The sequence below is a fragment of the Triticum urartu genome, chromosome 6A, assembly GCF_056163025.1.
Source record: "Triticum urartu cultivar PI428250 chromosome 6A, HENAU_Tu73, whole genome shotgun sequence".
Taxonomy (NCBI): domain Eukaryota; kingdom Viridiplantae; phylum Streptophyta; class Magnoliopsida; order Poales; family Poaceae; genus Triticum; species Triticum urartu.
Window position 1 is genome coordinate 393,668,509 of NC_141878.1, and position 14,598 is coordinate 393,683,106.

A 14,598-nucleotide genomic window follows, 5' to 3' on the forward strand; every position below is an offset into this window, starting at 1 on the left:
CCCCCATGCCACGAGTGCTGGGGTGTTCGGGATAAACCTGAGCACTCTTGTTCCCATATTTGGGTCCTTCGAGGGAGGTGCTCAGCACAACGAACAAGGCAACCGGACTAATAATGCTTTATCACTCTCACTTAGCCATAGAATTCTATAATTTTAAATTTTGGCGAAGCCCCTGGTATTTGGAAGGCCGAATACGGGGCGCGATACACGCCTGTAAGCCGGACAGGGTCGGCCCTTCGCCCTAAGCGGCATAAGTCTTTGGGGACTCGAAAAACCTCGCCGAACAGCGACCAGTCTCTCGCCTTATCATGACAGTCAGTTTTAGCTTTCTCTACTGAGGTGCTCAGCCCGGCAAAACCGGGGCACAATCGCAGTAGTTCTCCTAGCGCTAGCTTAGCCGATGGAGCGGAACGTAAGGTACCAAAACATAGGAGCCGGGCAAACCCAACATTTGACCAAAGACATGATTCGGAGATGATGCATATAATGCTATAAGTTCGGGGTGCCGCACTTGTGAAAGTGTTCGGACTTTTCACACCGCATTGTGGGGTACGTAAGCCCCTGGTGTATTAGCCGTACCAGAGTGTACGGTTGCAAGGCGTCATTACACTACACTACAACCTTTGATTTGGGGCAATTAACTGCCGGGAGAAATAGCATCATAAGGAAAAATTATCTGCCGGGAATCTATTAACTGCCGGCAGAAGTACCCAACGATGTATAAACTGCCGGCAGAAGTAAGACAATAAGGGCATGCACACTGCCGGCAACAATGCTCACTTTTAAGGGCATAATATCTGTCATCACAACTAAACAATGACATATTAACTGCCGGGGACTAGATGTGGGGCCAAACAAAAACTATCAATACTAACGTGGGAGAGCGCGCGAGGGGCAAAAGTTTACGCTCCAAATATACCTAAACAAAAATCCCCAGTCTTTGACTCACACCAAAATCCCCAAATCAGCCGCCTGACCTAGCCTCCTCCTCGAGCACCCTTCCCCCCCGCCGCCGCCTACCCTCCGCAGCTGCCGACCGCCTACCCTCCGCCACACCTGAGTGCCACCTCCCTCCCTGACCACGCCGCCCTAGTGCCATCCCTCCCAGACCACTCCCCCGAGCACCCTCCGCCGCCCCGACGACCATTCGCCACCAGCCCCGCCGCTCCCTGGAGATCCTCCATCGAGCAGCGCCGTCGCTTCCAGGAGATCCAGCCCGAGAAGCGTCGCTGCTTCCAGGAGCTCCTGGCACGGGCAGCGTCGCTGTTTCCAGAAGCTCCGTCCCGCCACGTCTTCGTCCTCTCCCCCAAGAGCGCCGACTACATCCTCTCCCCCGAGCAGATGCCGCTTCTGCGTTCTTTCACACGAGCAGTGCCGCGTCGACTACATCCCGGTCTCCTCTACTTCCTCACCCCAACCCGTGAGATTTCTCTTTGTCCTATGAGTTTTATTAGTCTCAGGTGTGTATTCTGTGATGTGTGATCTGTGGACAGAACAAGGGCTATAGTTTTTGATAATTTCTTGAATCATTAGATAAAAACTACTTACAATAGAGTTTAAAGAAATAAGGCAAAGATAGTAGACTCCAATATGAATGAGGTTTAATTGAATCATCGGATAGAAAGTGAGGTACTGAAAGTAGATCATAACCACATGTGTAGGCGTTTCAGCATTCAGTCTATTACTTGCATCTTAGGATTTATGTGATGCAGATTGCTCTGTACTTTTATGAGCAAGTCAGTGTTATTACAAGCTACAGCCTTTTCAGTTAAAGCTAGATCAAGAAAAGCAAAGTGGCACGCTCTGCCTCTAAATTTTATTTTCCATAGTCAATAAATTACAAGTGGCTAGTACCTTTAATAACATGAATGCAGATTTTGTAAGCTAGCTAGGCCATAGTTACACTTCCTATCTCGGTCATACATTGGGCAAACTTTTTGTTTGGATATGTACTGCACTGGTTGTGCTCTGGAAGTCACTACAGAAAATTGTAACGATTGTGAGTTTTATTTCGAGAAGATTTGTGAACAGTTTACAGTTCTAGGCGAATTGTTTGGGTATCTCAAAATGTGGCATATAGCTTGGATGATACTGTATCATGTGCAGAGTTCTAAGCCCTCTATTCTAATTTCTTGATTTCTTCCATAGTTTAGGTATTAGTATTACTGCTTAGATGTGATGTGAACAAGAACTAATGTGCCATGCCCACTCATGCCCGGTGCACGTATAGCTTCAGGATATGAATGTGATTATCCGAGGATCCATGTTGCTTAAATTCTTTCATTTATCATGGTTGTACCATTGATTTGGTCCCTCAATTTGTATGTTAAATTATGTAATTGGTCTTTATCTCCTTTGAGAAGCGCGCCTCCTCCTCATCCTCTCCACCAAGCAGTGCTGCTTTGACTACGTCGTCTGCCCTGGGTAGCACCTCGTCTACATCCTCGCCCAAAACTGCGTTGCCTAACTTCTAATTCTTCGCCCAAGCAGCACCGCCTACGTCCTCTGCTTCACCGCCTGATCAGCCCTGCCTCCTCTCCTTCTCAACCGACGATGAGATTTCTTTGCTATTTCTATCATTCATCCCTAGTAATCGTGTAATGGGCCCTGCTATGGTGTTGAAATTTTGCGGCTAACCTCGATATCTTAATTCTCTTCATGTTCACTTGATTAATTCAGTGCATGCTAAACTATTTTTATGCGAGTTCTTGTGATAAGTACTGCATTGGAATACGTTCTTTGCCAAAATGTAGAGCATGTAGACAATTTTGTGTACAACGAGAAATCTATGTGCCTCTCCAATGATTTTTTTACCAAATGGTACATTTTGAATACTTTATTGGATTATAGATGACATTGTTGCCCATACTCTGCTTAGATGATGCTAGACTCGTTGTTTGCTTTATGACAAGTTCTTGTTCAGGCCATTCTGCAGAAAGCCCTTTATATTTGACCTAAATCCTTTCAGTAAATAATCCTTATATGCATCTAAATTGGTACAGCTTGAAAGAAACTAAGCGTACACTTTAAAATTATCTGAATTTGTATCAGACTGAAACAGTGCAGCCTGTTGTTTGTATCGGTGTTGCCCTTTTCATTATAACTGGTTCATAGTTTTGAAGTTTGGTTCGTAATGACTGGTCTTTCAAAAAACTGAGCGCACAATCCAGTGAGCATCCAGTTTCTTGTTCGCTAAATGCACAACATACAAAAACTAAACAATGGCTTATCTATGGACTGAAGTTGCATGATTCTGGTACTAAGCCGAGAGCAGACAGAGATCAAGGCTCTTCTAATAGTGTGTATTCAATGGATTGAACGCAGGCAAGCTACCAAAGAAAAAGAGAAAGATGCCGAGGTCCTGCGGTGGCTAGGGTTGTGCGCACTGGTGTTGCCTATGCGAGCGACACGGGGTGAGCAACTAGGAACCAAAAGATGCCGACAGTATTGAGTAGTCAGATCAGCAAACCTGTGTTGGTAGTTCCATCACTGAAACGAGGTACCATATGGATCTAGTAGATAATCCAGATTTTTTTATCTTTCGCGAGATTTTGTGCTAATGTGTGATCCAGAATTTGGACGCATATCAATTGTTTGACCCACGTGCTAGAAGGATCTGGTGTAGTTTGTTTAATCAATGCTATACCAGTTTACATGTACTTCTAAATTTTTCATCGGCTGTACTTGCATATTGGAATGAAGGTGCTAAACTCTAGCAACTCATACATTTTACTTCTTTATTTCTGTAAGTTGTGCCTTTTGGATTTTGAAAGTTGTCAATGATTACTTAGAATCAAAGCAATGCTACTTTTACTCCCTCTGAAAAAAATGCTACGTGTACTCACTTTGTCGGGCGTTATACTCTATAGATAAGTGTAGTATCTTGCAGATTGTTATGATGATGGCTTGAAAACTTATTTCTGGGTAATTAGAGAAATGAACCGCTAAACTGCATCTCATAGATAAACACTACTATTTACTGTCTTACCCGAGTGAGTTCCTAAGTATAAACATGCTATGCTTGCCATGCAGTTTTGGGGAAAAAGGAAGCATCTCATGTGTACAAATTATTTGACCTTGCATTTTACTGCTTAGTATTTACTACATATCCAGAATTGTACTTGGAAGTGTCTACTCGGTAGTAATATTGCTATAGATATACACACACACTGAAAGTCTGAAATATATTCTACAAAAGGTACACCTGTCATATCTTTTGCTTTGTCCTGTATTCAATTTGTTAATCTTTTCCTGGTTTGATGTTAATATTTTGTTAGTTCATAGATGCTGCTAGTTTGTACTTCGAAAATTTTAAACTTGATTTTGTTTTCTCTGCAGTTCAACAAGTTTTGTCTCAAGCTTGTAAGTTTTGTCACGAGGAGGAGATTGTTAGAATGCTACAGAACTTCTACTACATGATAGTAGTTGGACCAGTCAGCTAGGATGCCTACATGATGTTTCTTGTATTCATAGCAACAACAGAATCATGTGGGGCGAGGTTAAGCTGTGATCTTCAAAACATTGCAAGTTTGGTGACTCTTCTGCGAGAGACATGTGGCCCTCTTTGAAGGATGCAGTTTCACAGGATGGTGGCGAGTCAGTTATTCATAAGACATCTAATAAAGCCATCCAACAAACGGCTGCGAACGAGCAATTTGTCTTCCTGAACATGGCTGTAGCTGTGCGTCAAGCTCAAACCATTTGTTTATCTTAGTTTGAACAAAAGAAATCTTATTGTCTTATGTAAATTCTGTTTACCGATGTAGTTGGATGCTACCAAATGGATCTTTGAATGTTGAAATACTGATGTTTTGAGTCATTATGTGTTTGAGATCCGGTACTGAATATTGAGTCAATTCCTGTATGAATAGAAATAAAAAGAACTATATATGCTACCGTATGCTACCAGGATTAGGAAAACTACCGGGGTAAGTAAAAGTCAAGGGCAGACTATCTGCCGGGGCACTATTGTAACTGCCGGCAATTAGTTTACTGGCATATACTTCTATCTGCTGGGAAAACATCGCTTCCTGGCAGTGGTACTGCCGGGAGATCTGTATCTGCTGGGAGATCTATTTCCCGGCAGTCGTTCTTGTGGCAGTTCTATCTGCCGGGAGAAACTTTGTCCTGGCAGTTTGCCTGCCCTCTTAAGGGCATTCTCCCGGCAGATTACATGCCATTGCATTCGTGTTGTGGTGTAGTGTTAATGAACACAAAAATGCAATAATAGTCGTAATGCCATGCATTGTTTATTAAAAATTGCGTTAAAGCAGAGTGATACAGATAGTGCGATAAGAAAAGAGTAGGACTATGTCCCTTCCAAGGGCAAGCTGAGGACTGATATTAAATTGAATATTTCACTCATTACTGTGATCAACCTGGGAATTCCGTGGTATAACGTAGCTATCTGCCTCCTTGGTTGCTGCATCATGTGTTCGGCAATAGTGCTGCCAGACAGTGTTTCCAGAGATTAAGGTCCTGAAAGAAAAAGAAATGTAACCTAACGGGAAGCCCCTAGTGCGATTTAGGCCGCGTTTTGGGGCGTGCCGTAGTTGTGCCCCCCTCCCCACCTGTGCCCATGGTATTTTTAATGCGTAATTATGTACGCGCGGCACGAGCATCACCGCTGGGCTGGGATTGGGGTGGCCGCCGTATTGCTACGCGAGCTCAGATCGCGCCAGGCGGTCTATTTGCCGATTACCCCGAGCGCGCTTGAAGGTGTCCGGATTTTGAAGCGCCGAACTGGTTGATTGCCTTGAGAGGCTGCTTTGCGCTTCTGCTGCGAGGGCCGCGGTGTGCTCCTCTATTCGGAGAGAGCGCTCTCTGTTTCCATTGACTGTAATAACTCCGCGAGGTCCTGGCATCTTGAGCCTGAGGTATGCATAATGCGGTACCGCATTGAATCTAGTGAATGCGGTTCGCCCGAGCAGTGCGTGATAACCACTGCAGAACGAGACTATATCGAAGATTAACTCTTCGCTTCGGAAGTTATCCGGGGATCCGAAGACCACTTCCAGTGTAATTGAGCCTGTGCAATGGGCCTCTACACCTGGAATGACGCTCTTAAAGGTCGTTTTTGTGGGTTTGATCCTTGAGGGGTCTATACCCATTTTGCGCACTATGTCCTGATAAAGCAGATTCGGGCTTCTGCCGCCGTCCATGAGGACTCGAGTGAGGTGAAATCCGTCAATGATTGGGTCTAGGACCAGTGCGGCGAATCCGCCATGACGGATACTAGTAGGGTGGTCCCTGCGATCGAAGGTGATCGGACAGGAGGACCAAGGGTTAAACTTTGGGGCGACTGGCTCCAACGCATATACGTCCCTGAGAGCACGCTTCCGCTCCCTCTTGGGGATGTGGGTTGTGTATATCATGTTCACCGTCCTCACTTGCAGGGGAAACCACTTCTGTCCTCCAGTGTGCGGCTGCCGGGGCTCCTCCTCGTCATCGCTATGCGGCCCCTTGTCCTTGTTTTTGGCAATTAACTTGCCGGCCTGCTTGAACACCCAACAATCCCTGTTGGTGTGATTGGCTGGCTTGTCTAGGGTGCCGTGTATTTGACACAAGCGATCGAGTATACGGTGCAAGCTGGACGGACCCGGCGTACTTTGTTTCAATTGCTTTTTCTGCTGACCGGGTTTAGAGCCTTTGAATCCGGCATTGACTGTCGTATCTTCAGTATTTTCGCTGTTAATGCGGCGCTTATGCTTGTTGCGACGTGACCTGCTATTGCCGTCCTTGGTATCTGAGGTATCATGGTTCTTTGATATATTATTACTGCGAGCAAGCCAGCTGTCTTCTCCCACACAAAAGCGGGTCATGAGCGTCGTGAGAGCTGCCATAGATTTCGGCTTTTCCTGACCAAGGTGCCGGGCTAGCCACTCGTCTCAGATATTATGCTTGAAAGCCACTAAGGCCTCCGCATCCGTACAGTCGATGATTTGATTTTTCTTTGTAAGGAACCGAGTCCAGAATTGCCTAGCTGATTCTTCTGGCTGCTGAATTATGTGGCTCAAGTCATCGGCGTCTTATGGTCAGCCATAAGTGCGCTGAAAGTTGTCGAGGAATGCGGCTTCCAGATCTTTCCAACAGCTAATGGAGTCTGCTGGCAAGCTGTTAAGCCAATGCCGCGCTGGTCCTTTGAGCTTTAGTGGGAGGTATTTGATGGCGTGTAAGTCATCGCCGCGGGCCATGTGGATGTGGAGAAGGAACTCCTGAATCCATACTGCGGGATCTGTTGTGCCGTCATATGATTCAATATTTACAGTTTTGAAACCTTCTGGGAATTGATGTTCCATTACTTCGTCTGTGAAGCATAAGGGGTGTGCGGAGCCTCTGTATTGGGCTATATCTGGACGCAGCTCGAATGGGTCTTGCCCGCTGTGTTCGGCCCGACCGGATTTGCTATTACTGTATCCGGCGTGACGTTTGTCGTCTCGTAGAGTGGTGCGCCCTCGTGATCCGTAGATCGATCTTGAATGCTTTGCCTTGTCTTCCAATATGTCTCGCAGGTCTGGCGTATCTCCCCATGCCTTTTTATTTGAATGGCATTGGGGTGGAGGCTGAGCTTTTGGCTGGAATGCCTCTCTATCGCGGCCACGAGGTGGCCGATCAGCCGTATCATACGCTTCTTCCTCCAGTCGGGGTAGTAACCTGCGCCTTGGGTAACTCTTGGAGGGGCACTCGAGTTTATATTCCTCGGCCGCGAGGACTTCAGTCCATTTTTCAGCTAGCAGATCTTGATCAGCTTGAAGCTGCTGCTGCTTTTTCTTCAGGCTATTTGCCGTGGCCATGAGCCGGCGCTTGAAGCGCTCTTGTTCGACGGGATCCTCTGGGACAGCGAATTCATCGTCGCCGAGGCTTGCCTCGTCTTCGGAGGGGGGATGTAATTGTCATCCTCCTCCTCTCCGTCTGCCGCTCTCTCAGGAGAGCTGGCTCCTTCATCCTCCTGCTCTAAATCTTGCTGGAGGGGTTTGTTGTTTTCTTCGGCACCATCCGGAGTGTTATTATCTCCTGTGCCGGTATCACCACTTTTGCTTTGGCGGGACTTAGAACGGCGCCGCTGACGTCGGCGTTTGGGTTGCTTCTTGGAGGGGTCATCCTCCGCTATCCCGTCGCTATTGCCTTCTTTGGGTGTATCCACCATGTATATGTCGTATGACGAGGTGGCTTTCCAGTGCCCTATAGGTGCTGGTTCATGTTTGTCTACAACATCGTCGTCCATACCGTCGATGTCTTCGGAGTCGAAGTCGAGCATGTCGGTTAAATCATCGACAGTGGCTACGAAGTGGGTGGTGGGTGGGCTTCGAATTTCTTCGTCGTCCGCATCCCAATCCTGTTGGCCATAATCTGGCCAGGGCCCTCCTGACAAAGAGAGAGACCTTAGTGAATTCAGAATGTCGCCGAAGGGCGAGTGTTGAAAGATATCTGTGGCGGTGAATTCCATGATAGGCGCCCGATCAGATTCGATTGGCAGGGGCGCGGATGGTTAGGAGTCCGGAAAAGAGTCCGACACCTTGGAGTCACGGGCTACGCAGAGGTTTAGGCTGGTGTTCGGCTCGATCGCCATTGAGACTGCAGCCCCTGAGGCGGTGTCTAACCATCCGTCCTCAACTGGCGCAGTTGGCTCCAAGATGAGGGTCGGAGCTGATGCGGGCGCAGCTTCTAGGGTACTGTTCGGCGGCAGAGCTAGGTCATACCCATCGCGACAGTGCAGTGCGCCCGGTTGTGGCTCGAATCCGTCGAAGATCAAGTCTCTGCGGATGTCGGTCGTGTAGTTCAAACTTCCCAATCTGACCTGATGGCCAGGGGCGTAGCTTTCAATCTGCTCCAAATGGCCAAGCGAATTAGCCCGCAATGCAAAGCCGCCAAATACGAAGATCTGTCCGAGGAGAAAAGTCTCACCCTGGACCATATCGCTATCGATGATAATAGGAGCCATCAAGCCTAACGGCGATGACACAGAGGAACTCTCAATGAAAGCACCAATGTCGGTGTCAAAACCGGCGGATCTCGGGTAGGGGGTCCCGAACTGTGCGTCTAGGCCGGATGGTAACAGGAGGCAAGGGACACGATGTTTTACCCAGGTTCGGGCCCTCTTGATGGAGGTAAAACCCTACGTCCTGCTTGATTAATATTGATGATATGGGTAGTACAAGATTAGATCTACCACGAGATCAGAGAGGCTAAACCATAGAAGCTAGCATATGGTATGATTGTATGTTATGGTTGTTGTCCTACGAACTAAAACCCTTCGGTTTATATAGACACCGGAGAGGGTTAGGGTTACACAAGGTTGGTTACAAAGGAGGAGATATCCATATCCGTATTGCCTAGCTTGCCTTCCACGCCAAGTAGAGTCCCATCCGGACACGAGACGAAGTCTTCAATCTTGTATCTTCATAGTCTAACAGTCCGGCCAATGGAGATATTCCGGCTGTCCGGAGACCCCCTAATCCAGGACTCCCTCAGTCTCCTCCCTCCTATTATTAACATTACTTTTTCTATCTTTTCGTTTTTTATTCTTATGTTTTTCTCTTTAGACTTACGGTTTCAGTATGGCCAGACCATCCTTACCGGATGCGTACATCTCTGCATATGTACGTTCATTATACCTGGGGGCTTCTCGTACATAAGCTTGCTATTATCCTTTGAGCATCAAGCTCACCACATATGTGTTTTTCCATACGTACCTTTTCTTCGCCATTATATGCATCGATATGACTTAAGTTTTGGCCAAGTTGGGTTGCCTGGCTCCTGTGCTTATGCCCTACGTTCCCGTTAGTTCGGCTTGGGCATAAAGGGAGCACCTCTGCGATTGTTACTGCCGGGTCATCCGGATGTGTACCTCAGACTGGGTGAAGCCGAAAGCTATCGTTCTTAAGGGAATATTCGGTCAGCAAATTAAAGATGTCCCCGCATTCATTCCATTATGAAACCCCAGAAGTTACTTACTCTGCGATTTTCTCAAGCACAGTTCGGACATCCACATCAAACGCATGCTCACGCGGGGAAAGGAACCCTTAACGGAACTATTCTCTCTGGAAGATGTTTCTTACATAATCTAATATAACATAACTAGCCGAATACACTTTGTCTGTTCAAGCAACTATGACCCCTACGCCTGGTTCCCATGCATGCCCCGGTATATTCTACTGTTAGGGTATTCGTAAACCCTCCGCACCTTCAGGTCTAGAGGTTGAAGCGAAAAGGTCGGCCGTGACAATTGTTTTTATTATCCAGCTGGAAGGAAAGTACATAGTCACTTAGGACTCAAAAACTTCCTCCTCTATACCGTCCAAGGATGACCCACAAGTATAGGGGATCTATCGTAGTCCTTTCGATAAGTAAGAGTGTCAAACCCAACGAGGAGCAGAAGGAAATGATAAGCGGTTTTCGGCAAGGTATTCTCTGCAAGCACTGAAATTATAGGTAACAGATAGTTTTGTGATAAAATAATTTGGAACGAGCAACAAGTAATAAAATTAAATAAAGTGCAGCAAGGTGGCCCAATCCTTTTTGTAGCAAAGGAGAAGCCTGGACAAATTCTTATATAGAGAGAAGTGCTCCCGAGGAAACATGGGCATTATCGTCAAGCTAGTTTTCATCATGTTCATATGATTCGCGTTCGGTACTTTGATAATTTGGTATGTGGGTGGACCGGTGCTTGGGTACTGCCCTTACTTGGACAAGCATCCCACTTATGATTAACCTCTATTGCAAGCATCCGCAACTACAACAAAAGTATTAAGGTAAACCTAACCATAGCATGAAACATATGCATCCAAATCAGCCCCTTACGAAGCAATGCATAAACTAGGGTTTAAGCTTCTATCACTCTAGCAACCCATCATCTACTTATTACTTCCCAATGCCTTCCTCTTTTCCCAAATAATGGTGAAGTGTCATGTAGTCGACGTTCACATAACACCACTAGAGGAGAGACAACATACATCTCATCAAAATATCGAACGAATACCAAATTCACATGACTACTAATAGCAAGACGTCTCCCATGTCCCCAGGAACAAACGTAACTACTCACAAAGCATATTCATGTTCATAATCAAAGGGGTATTAATATGCATATAGGATCTGAACATATGATCTTCCACCAAATAAATCAACTAGCATCAACTACAAGGAGTAATTAACACTACTAGCAACCCACAGGTACCAATCCCAGACTTAGAGACAAGAATTGGATACAAGAGATGAACTAGGTTTTGAGAGGAGATGGTGCTGTTGAAGATGTTGATGGAGATTGACCCCCTCCCGATGAGAGGATCGTTGGTGATGACGATGGCGATGATTTCCCCCTCCCGGAGGGAAGTTTCCCCAGCAGAACAGCTCCGCCAGAGCCCTAGATTGGTTTCGCCTCGTGGCGGCGGAGTCTCATCCCGAAAGCTTTCTTATGATTTTTTTCTCATCGAAAGATTCCATATAGCAGAGAGATGGGCATCGGAGGGCCACTAGGGGGCCCACGTGGTAGGGGGCGTGCCCAGGGGGTAGGGCGCGCCCCACCCTCCTGGGTAGGGTGTGGCCCCCTCCGGAACTTCTTGCGCTCCGTATTTTTTATATATTTTGAAAATGACTTTCGTGAAGTTTCAGGACTTTTGGAGCTGTGCAGAATAGGTCTCTAATATTTGCTCCGTTTCCAGCCCAGAATCCCAGCTGCCGGCATTCTCCCTCTTTATGTAAACCTTGTAAAATAAGAGAGAATTGGCATAAGTATTGTGACATAATGTGTAATAATAGCCCATAATGCAATAAATATCAATATAAAAGCATGATGCAAAATGGACGTATCAACTCCCCCAAGCTTAGACCTCGCTTGTCCTCAAGCGAAAGCCGAAATCGAAAAATATGTCCACATCTTTAGAGATAGAGGTGTCGATAAAAATAAAATACGGACATGAGGGCATCATGATCATTCTTAGAACAACAACTTATATACTTCTTGTCATATGATCTCTTATGCTAGAGTAACAATTCAATCAGAATTTGAAGTATGAATCATAAACTTCATTGAAAACTAACAAACTATAATCTCAGTAATTGGAGCAATTGCAATTTATCATAACATAGGAAAGAGTCAATATAAGAGCTTTTCAGCAAGTCCACATACTCAACTATCATATAGTCTTTCACAATTGCTAACACTCACTCAATACTTATGGGTATGGAGTTTTAATCGGACATAGAGAAAGATAGGGGCTTACAGTTTTGCCTCGCAACGTTTTACCTCAAGGGTAATGTCGACAATAATAGTTCATGAAAACTCACATCTAATTAGCCATATATACCAGGATCTTTCCAACATGTTGTGCTTGCCAAAAGATAAAATGTAAAAAGGAAGGGTGAAGATCACCATGACTCTTATGCAAGGTAGGAGATAAAAGTAAAAGATAGGCCCTTCGCAGAGGGAAGCAGAGGTTGTCATGTGCTTTTATGGTTGGATGCACAAAATCTTAATGCGAAAGAACGTCACTTTATATTGCCACTTGTGATATGGACCTTTATTATGCAGTCTGTCGCTTTTATTTCTTCCATATCACACAATCGTATAAAGCTTATTTTCTCCCACACTAATAAGTCATACATATTTAGAGGGCAATTTTTATTGCTTGCAACGATGAAAACTTACTTGAGGGATCTTACTCAATCCATATGTAGGTATTGTGGACTCTCATGGCAAAACTGGTTTAAGGTTGTTTGGAACCACAAGTAGTATCTCTACTTGGTGCAAGGAATTTGGCTAGCATGAGGGGGAAAGGCAAGCTCAATCATGTTGGATGATCCATGACAATATAATTTATCTCAGCTGTAAGAAAACATAACCCATTACGTTGCCTTCCTTGTCCAGCGTCAACCCTTTAGCATGTCATATTTTAATGAGTGCTCACAATCATAAAAGATATCCAAGATAGTGTATTTATATGTGAAGACCTCTCTTTCTTTATTACTTCTTATTAATTGCAATGATGACCAAAACTAGGTTTGTCAACTCTCAACAACTTTTAATCATCATACTCTTTCTATGTGAGCTCATTACTCCATAAGATCCATATGATCTCTTTTATTTCTTTTTATTCTTTCTCTTTTATTTTATTCACTCAAGATCATGGCAGAATAATCAAGCCCTTGACTCAACACTAATCTTTATTATATATAGCTCACGGACTCCATTACATAGAACGATCATAAAGCAAAACTCACAACTACTCCCTCCGTTCCTAAATATTTGTCTTTCTAGACATTTCAAATGACTACTACATACGGATGTATGTAGACATATTTTAGAGTGTAGATTCACCCATTTTACTTCGTATGTAGTCATTTGTTGAAATGCCTAGAAAGACAAGTATTTAGGAACGGAGGGAGTAGATCATACTAAGAATTTTTATTCTACTAGATCAAAATTTTATCAAAAGGATCGAACTAAGAAAAGCGGTAAAGATGAAAGTAATGGTGATACGATACCGGGGCACTCCCCCAAGCTAGGCAGTTGCCAAGGGGAGTGCCCATACCAGATACTCAATTCTTCTTTGTTGGTAGAGAGGGTGGAGTTGTTGATGATGTAGGCTTGTCGTCCTTCTTCCAAGGCATAGGCTCGCCATCATAGAAGGATGATCGAGTCTCCTGGATCCTCAAATCTGCAGCCAAACTCATCCTTTTGAATCTATATTCATACTCACAGTTTTGTTTTTACAGGTCATAGATTTGGGCTTGGAGGTGCTCGATCTTCTCATGAAGCTTGAAGATGGTCTCCCCAATGTTCTTGGCATCCAGCTTGTGGTTGTTGGTCAACTCCGCGATCATCATATGGTTGGTGTCGAGTCCGTGTTCCACCATCTCCTGGCACTTGAGAACTTGTTGCTCCATTGCCTCGAGCCTTGTCTCCACGCTTCCGGTCCTCCTTGGTCCCTCAGCATCACGGATGTGTAGCACCCCCTCACGCATCTCAATGGTTTGAGGGTGTTGGAGCACTTCCGCGAGGTAAGGGTTGATGACCTTCTCGAATAACTTGTCCTTGGGGGTACTTGGAGACGACATGACGACCTAGATCTGTCAGAAAAACAGCTCGAAACAAAGACGAGAAATATTTGCATGATATGGGAGTCAAAACCTCCGGGAGATTATATAATGAATTTTCGCCGACCAAAATACGTAACATGCAAGAAAACAGAGTCCGGAGAGCACACGAGGTGCCCACGAGGTAGGGGGCGCACCCAGGGGTAAGGCGCGCCCTCCACCCTCGTGTCCTTCCCAGACTGCTTCTTATTTTTCCATTTTCTAAATATTCCAAAACGGAAGAAAATTGCCATTAGAACTCTTTTGGAGTCGGTTTACTTACCGTACCACATGCCTATTCCTTTTCAGAGTCTGAAACGTTCCGGAAAGTGTCCCTTATGTATTCCTATGGGGTTACAGTTTCAATAACATTGGTTTCAACATTTATAGGATTACTTGAGATATAATGTTTAATTCTTTGACCGTTCACCACCTTCGGATTTGTGCCTTCAAAGTTGTTGATTTTTATGGCACCGGAACGATAGACCTCCTCGATAACGTAAGGACCTTCCCATTTAGAGAGAA

At 45.2% G+C, this 14,598-nt stretch overlaps 1 long non-coding RNA gene across 1 annotated transcript; it reads left to right on the forward strand.

The window, feature by feature from the left end:
- The first annotated feature begins 897 nt into the window (after positions 1–897).
- Positions 898–3,740, forward strand: LOC147965372 (uncharacterized). Its single transcript, XR_015608311.1, has 2 exons — positions 898–1,420; positions 2,364–3,740. It is a non-coding gene; the product is annotated as an uncharacterized LOC147965372 (long non-coding RNA).
- The last annotated feature ends 10,858 nt before the right edge of the window (positions 3,741–14,598 follow it).